This window comes from Gekko japonicus, unplaced genomic scaffold, assembly GCF_001447785.1.
Source record: "Gekko japonicus isolate JY-2015 unplaced genomic scaffold, Gekko_japonicus_V1.1 scaffold2374, whole genome shotgun sequence".
NCBI lineage: Eukaryota > Metazoa > Chordata > Lepidosauria > Squamata > Gekkonidae > Gekko > Gekko japonicus.
The window spans coordinates 123877-130885 of record NW_015168116.1 but is presented as its reverse complement, the minus strand read 5'-3'; the positions used below and the strand labels follow the sequence as shown (position 1 = coordinate 130885).

The 7009-nt window shown below is 52.7% G+C and overlaps 1 protein-coding gene across 1 annotated transcript in view; it reads left to right on the top strand.

Annotated features, from left to right (window-relative positions):
• The window catches only part of NAT16 (N-acetyltransferase 16 (GCN5-related, putative)), a 37846-nt gene that overhangs the window by 11183 nt on the left and 19654 nt on the right, over positions 1-7009 (top strand). The gene's annotated exons all lie outside the window — the stretch shown is intronic.

Genomic DNA, 7009 nt, shown 5'->3' with positions numbered 1-7009 from the left:
GGGGGGGGAGAGAACCGGCTGAGCGTTGAGCAGGAAGGCCCGAAGCGCGCCTATTTATGTATTTATTTACTTATTCACTCATTCATTCATTCAGTTTTTATCCCGCCCTCCCCGCCACAGGCAGGCTCAGGGCAGCTCTTATCAGCTGATGACCTCTGCCCAGGAACACGCCCCTGAATTACCTGTTGAGGCACCTGCCCGTCGGGGGAGGGGGGAGGGGTTGGCGCAAGCCCCCTTCAGACTGCTGGAATGAGGACAGGTCTCTGTCGCTCTGCCCGGAGCCCGAGGAAAGGGGTGGGGACACCACTGGGGTTGTGACTGATTTGTCGCTGCAATGTTCCCTTTAAGCTGCAGAGTCTTGTGTGCAAAAATTCCACTTTGTGAGTGGCTAGCATTAAAGTTGTGAGCTAGCGATTGGGCTGCTGCATAAATTAGTTTGCTCTTCTGGAGCCCCATCCTTCCTGAGCCAAGACAAAAATGTGTGAGCCAGAGGCTAAAAAACTGTGAGCTAGCTCACACTAACTCAGCTTAGAGGGAACACTGGCACCAACCATCCCCTTGTTTTTTAAAAACAGAAATTCCGAAAGATAGATCAAGGTGGGGGCAGCCCTGTTGGTCTGAAGCAACAGAATAAAGTTAGAGTCCCCCAATGGGATCTTTAAGACCAACAAAGTTTTGTTCAAGGTGTGAGCTTCCGTGTGCAGGCACATGTCTGATGAAGTGTGCATGCACACAAAAGCTCACACCTCGAATAAAACTTTGTTGGTCTTAGAAATCTCCCAATTTATTCTTTAAAACGAGATTTTGTTCTTTAGGAGGAAGCTCACATCAACATTACTGTTGCTAGTCTTAAGATGTTATTGGGTTTTAGGACTTTTCAAACCACACCAAACAAGCCAGCTTTTCCAGAAAACAAGACAGGTGCCCCCCCCGCCCCCCGCACAAGCACCATTCACTCCATCCAGCCGGAGCTGTCGGGTGTCAGAGCCCCTTTCTCTGGCTGTGTAAGGCCCAGGCAGGCCGAGGGACTGGAGGGCCGCCCCACTCGATGGATGGGCCTTTCCGCCTGGAGAGCGTGTGAGGGTGGCACTGTGGATTTCAGCCCCGAGGGTGTCAGGGGATAGGGGCCACCCACGGGCCCCTCCCAGGCCACGCCCCACCCTCAACACGAAAGAGGCAGGCCTCTGGGGTGGGGGTGAAAGGCAGGAAGGGTGGTCCGGGAGGGGGCGAAGTCAGTCAGTCAGCAGTGCTGGGAGCCACGACAGAACCCACCGGCAGGAAGGAGAGAGGTGCCCACAAAGGCGGGGAGTCACTCTTTGGCCTTGAGCCAGCCAGCCAGAGCACCAGCCCAGGGAGAGAGAGAGGGCAGGGGCCAGGAGGAGGAGCGTGGGGCGAGAAAGGAAGGCCGTGAACCCAACCACACGACCTTCGGTGTGGCACTTGCAGGCATACAGAGATCTAGGCACAGTTCAGAGTGCGGCTTCTTCCTTGTAAGGCCTTGCAACTGGCAGGCCTGAAGGACCGCCACACCTCACCTCACCTCACCCCACCTGCCCTGCCCTGCCCACCAAGTCCTCCTGTTCTCTGTGCCCTCACTGGCAGAGGGGAGACCGGTGCTGAGTTGTGTTGGGTGATGGTGAGATATTGGGAAAATGGTATTTAGCAGAGATAAGATAGTCCAGCAGTCCCGGAATAAAATAATTCAAACGGCTACATCCTTACTCTACAAAAGACAAAACAAGAAGAGAGAGATTATGGCTACTCTTCTTCTTCTTCTTGAGAACACCAAACAAAGACGGGAAGAGAAGCCATAAAATGCTAATACACCTTGACACTTTAGTCCCAATCAAATCCCTAGATCAGGGAGAAAATTCCTGGGCTTCTTACATCTAAAGAACATTGGTTACATGAGAAACATGTGACTTCCTGTGAGTAACATAACCAAACATTTAACCCCAGATGTACGGAGTGTTTTCAACTTGCAATACCCGACAAGTTGTGGCAGGGCCTTTTTTTTTTGTATAAAGATTTTATTGACTCCCCTAAAAAGGGGAGGAGTTTCGCTTAAAAAGAAAAATAGGGAAGGTATATAGTGGGACGAAGAGAAAGCTGAGTGATCTATTAACTGTTAGATTAAACTGTTAGTAATGTCCAATCATCAAAGGCTTCAAACATCTTTTTTCCATTCCAGTTACTTTCTGTATTAGTATGTTAGTAATGTTCCTTTGAATTTCTGTTAAAAAGTCTCTTCAGGGCACATTCAAAACCGCTTCTTTTACGTGCTGGTTACTTTTCCACTCTCAGTGACGGGAGGGGCTTCCTCTGTTTTTCTCTCCCTCCGGCTTCTTCCCCTCCTCCTTCGGGTCGCTGTTAACTCTTTCAGTTCCTGTGCTATAAGTCGTCTTCCTTTCATGCCATGCCCAGAGATCTCCAGCTTTGAGAATGGTATTAATTTCAATTTCGCTTTTATCCGCTCCCAATCTCTTCGCTGGATTCTCCTCTTCAATTGTTGACTTTTATAAGCGCTCATGAGGCACTTTTCGCTGTCACAATTCAAACTTTTCTTTTCCTTCACAATCCCCGTTGGATTCATAGCTATACACAGTCCAAATATTAAACAGTGGCAGGGCCTTTTTGGGAGTGGCCCATTGCCACTGGAATGCCCTCTGCTCAGAGCTTGCCCACTCTCTACCATGAGAGTCGAGGCCCAAACAGTTCTGCAATGAAGGGTTTTGAACTTTCCCCGTGCATTTCTAGTCTGCTTCTATCCTGCTGATTGTTTGTGGCTGGTTGGCTTAGACTGAGCCGGCTGAAACTAAATCCGGGGAAGACGGCGGTCCTGTGCCTGAGTCGGGGCAGTTTGGGGTTGGGGACCCCACTCCCGACCTTCTGTGGGGCACCACTAGTGCCAGCACCGGAGGTGAGGAGTTTGGGAGTGCTCCTGGATACCTCCTTAACAATGGAGGCCCAGATAGCAGCCACTGCCAAGTTGGCCTTTTACCATCTGCGGCTGATTAGGCAGTTGGTTCCCTTCCTCGAACGCGATGACCTAGCAACAGTGATCCATGCAATGGTCACCTCGAGATTAGAGTATCTACATGGGGCTGCCCTTGTCCCAGATCCGGAGGCTGCAGCTCGTGCAGAATGCCACAGCCAGGTTTCTGATGGGTCTTCCTAGATGGGAGCACATCCGGCCCTACGCTGAAGGCACTGCACTGGCTGCCAATAGCATACCGAGTTCACTTCAAGGTGCTGGTACTTACCTTTAAAGCCCTATATGGCCAGGGTCCAACATACCCGAGGGACCGCCTTTCCCCATATATACCCCAGAGAGCACTGCGGTCGGGGTCACAACATCGATTGACCATCCCAGGCCCTAAGGAGGCCAGGCTCGCTGTCACCAGGGCCAGGGCTTTTTCAGTGGTGGCTCCACACTGGTGGAATGAGCTCCCGGAAGAGATCAGGGCCCTGCGGGATCTTTTACAGTTCCGTAGGGCCTGCAAGATGGAGCTCTTCCTCCAGGCTTCCAATTAGGAGCCGCCCACCACTACCACCAACATCTGTGGCAGTGGGTTGGCCCTGGTCTGGAGATCAGTTATGCCGTCGTGTGATGCCGGAAGTTTACTGAGCTGGAAACTGTGTGTGTTACATCATAGAATACGCCATCTTATCAACGAAGAATAGCTACGACTGTTAGCACTGTGATTATTTGACTGTTCAAAATGTTTTAACTGTTTTTATGTGTGTTTTATGTGGATTTATGAATGTGAGCCGCCCTGACCCTGTTCGCGGGGAGGGCGGGATAGAAATTGAATGAAATAAATAATAAATAAAATAAAATGTGAGGCAATGGCATGGATTGTGCTGGTTTGATGCTCCAGTTCTGTCTTTGGAGACCTGCTGGGTCTCCTGCTTTTTATGCAGCTGTTAAGGTGTCCCCACATTCACGTTGTGTGCCGCTTTGAGCTGGTCTCTCCTGAGGCTGCATGCAAGTCTCCTCCCAAACACAGAAGGGGAGAGGAGAAATACAAGGGGGGAAGCATCTCAAGATGGGCTGGAGAGTTGCTGAAAGGGGTTCGAGGGGATGCTTGGATGAGGCCAGGAGGAGAAGGCCGGACGATAGGAGGGAGGGGAAAGGCACGCGGGAGGAGGGGCCGGAGGAGGAGGAGGAGGAGGAGGCTGGGGAGTGGAGCCTCAGAAGTCAGACCGCAGTCTGAAGTTACAGCCTGCAGGGGGGAGGAGGAGCAGGAGAAGGGATTTCTGCCCCGCGGCCCTTCACTCCGAGTCTCAGAGCGGCTTACAGACTCCTGTCCCTTCCCCTCCCCACATCAGACACCCAGCGAGGTAGGCGGGGCTGAGAGACAGCTCTGAGAGAACTAGGGCTTGCCCAAGGTCATCCAGCAGGTGCAAGTGGAGGAGTGGGGAATCAAACCCGGTCCTCCCAGGTTAGAGTCTGCGCACTTAACTACGACACGAAACTGGAAAACGAGACCACTAAATTTGAGGATGAGGGGGAATTTAAAGCGGGGAGAACCGGTGGGAAGTTCAGTTTGTGAGAGACTGAGAGGGCCTGTTGGGTATTACAAGCTGAAAACACTCCGTACATCTGGGGTTAAATGTTTGTTTATGTTACTCACAGGAAGTCACATGTTTCTCATGTAACCAATGTTCTTTAGCTGTAAGAAGCCCGGGAATTTTCTCCCTGATCTAGGAGTTTGATTGGGACTAAAGTGCCAAGCATTTTATGGCTCCTCTTCCCGTCTTTTGTTTGCTGTTCTGAAGAAGGAGAGAGAAGCCTTGGTGAGGTACGGGGGGTGGGGCACATGACGAAGCCCCACCCCCTGCTTCCGGCCGCCCTGCTTCCGGCCCTCATTCAGCCAGGAGGAGGCAGGAGAAGAGGGAGGGTACATTGCTTCCTCCCTGCCTCTCTCCCCCCCTGCCTGCCTGGGGCCAGGGAGGGCCTTCGCGGGGCTTCCTTGCACTCCCGCCGGCCTTGCAGGTCCACCGCCGGGCCCCTCATGGGGCTCGGCAGTGGAGCAGCAAGGCTGGCGGTGGCGGCCGGGACCGTTGGGGGCGGGGTGTGTGGCCTTATGACGCACTTCCGGTGATGCCAGGGGGTGTGGCCTTATGACACACTTCCGGTGATGTCAGGGGGTGTGGCATATGCTAATGAGTTATGCTAATGAGTTCCCCTAGCTCTTTTTCTACGAAATGACCCCTGGAAAACACTCAGTATATCTGGGGTTAAATGTTTGTTTGTGTTGCTCACAGGAAGTCACATGTGTTTCATGTAACCAATGCTGTTTTAGGAATAGAAGCCCGGGAATTTTCTCCCTGACTAGGAGTTTGATTGGAACTAAAGTGTCAACGTGTTTTAGCATTTTATGGCTCATCTTCCCGTCTTTGTTTGCTGTTCTCAAGAAGAGGAAGAGAAGCCATAACACTCTTCTAGTTTTGTTTTTGTAGTGTAAGGATGTAGCTGTTTAGCTCTGTTGTTATTTTCATCCCAGTTACCCTTCCCCATGCTAGAATTTAGTAAAAACTTTCTATTTTAATCACACATGGACTCTGGGTCTGAATTATTTTACTCTAGTTCTGCTGAGCTATTTTATCTCTGCTAAATACCATTTTTCCAGTATCTCAATATCTCAAAACCCAACACTGGGCTACATTATCTCTGCTAAATACCATTTTTCAATATCTCACTATCAAAACCCAACAGGGCCCGATAGGCTTTAACCTGGTAGGAGGGGGGAGTGCGATTGGTTTGTTTGGGTTGACTTCATTTATGCCTCATTTTTATCCCCCATGGGGGGGGGCAAAGCAGCTGACATCTCTCTCGTCTCCTCTTTTTTATCCACACAACAACTCTGTGAGGTAGGCGAGGCTGAGGGCAGGTCACTGGCCCAAGGTCCCCCAGCCAGGTCCCATGGCACGTGTGGGGAAGGATTAAAAAACCTGGGTCTCCTACATCCCAAGCCAGACAGTCTGCTAAACCATGCTGGTGATCACCCCCACCCCCCGCGGCCGCCCTGTGCCAGTGAAAAGCCTGCCCGGCCCTGCGAGGAATAAAACTCCGGCGGGGGGGGGGGGGGGGGCTTCCCAGCCCATGCATGGAGGTCTGCTCTGACTCCATCTGGGCTACACTTGACCATGGCAGGAGCTAGCAATGCCTTGGGGAGGCCCAGCGGCTTGACGGGTGATGCTAACAAGTGGCCAGAAGCCTGGGTGGGAGACAGACGCACGGATGGGACGGACCAGCACACCGACCGAATCACTGCCCCCCCCCCCCCGGGGAAGGGAGCTTGCAAAGCGAGGTGCCCATCTACGTCTATCAGCAAAGGCAAGTCTGTCTGAGTACAAAATCCAGTGGCAACCAAGCAGCTTACGCTGACCTTGCCCCCCCCCCCCAGTGTGTCCGAGCCTCTACCAGCCTTCCTCTGGCATGGGGGAAGCCTTCGCCCTGCCAGCCCTTGTGTCTGCTCTGCTGGGGTGCAAATCACCTTTCCTGACCTTGCTAGTAAGCCCCCCCCCCACCCATGCCACTGCCTTCCTAACCCCAGCAAAGCCAGGAAACCCACAGCTTCCCACCCTGGAGCCCCCTCTGAATCCCTGGGCCTCACAATGACCTCTCTGGTGTGCTTTTGCACTACAGGCCCCTCTGTGGCTACCCCTGTTCTTCAAGCCCCAGCAAGGCAAGGCAGGGAAGAGCAGCATTTGGGCTGTGGGCGCTGGACACTGCTGCGCTCAGAGGACCCTCTGCAGGCATTCGATCTCAGGACTGGGTAGCAGCCCCCCCCCGCCTGGACGTTGACTCACCCCCCCCCCACATACGCACTCGCCTTTCCTCTGCGTCCCTGTTTCAAACCGCAAGTGGACACGTTTTCTCTCTTGCCCTGAGATGAATAGAGACCCCAGTGAATAGAAACTTGGTATGAATTCTGGGCTGAAGCCCCCCATGGGGTGGAAGAGACACACAGGGAGCCATCTGAGGCGAGAGGGCAGGAAT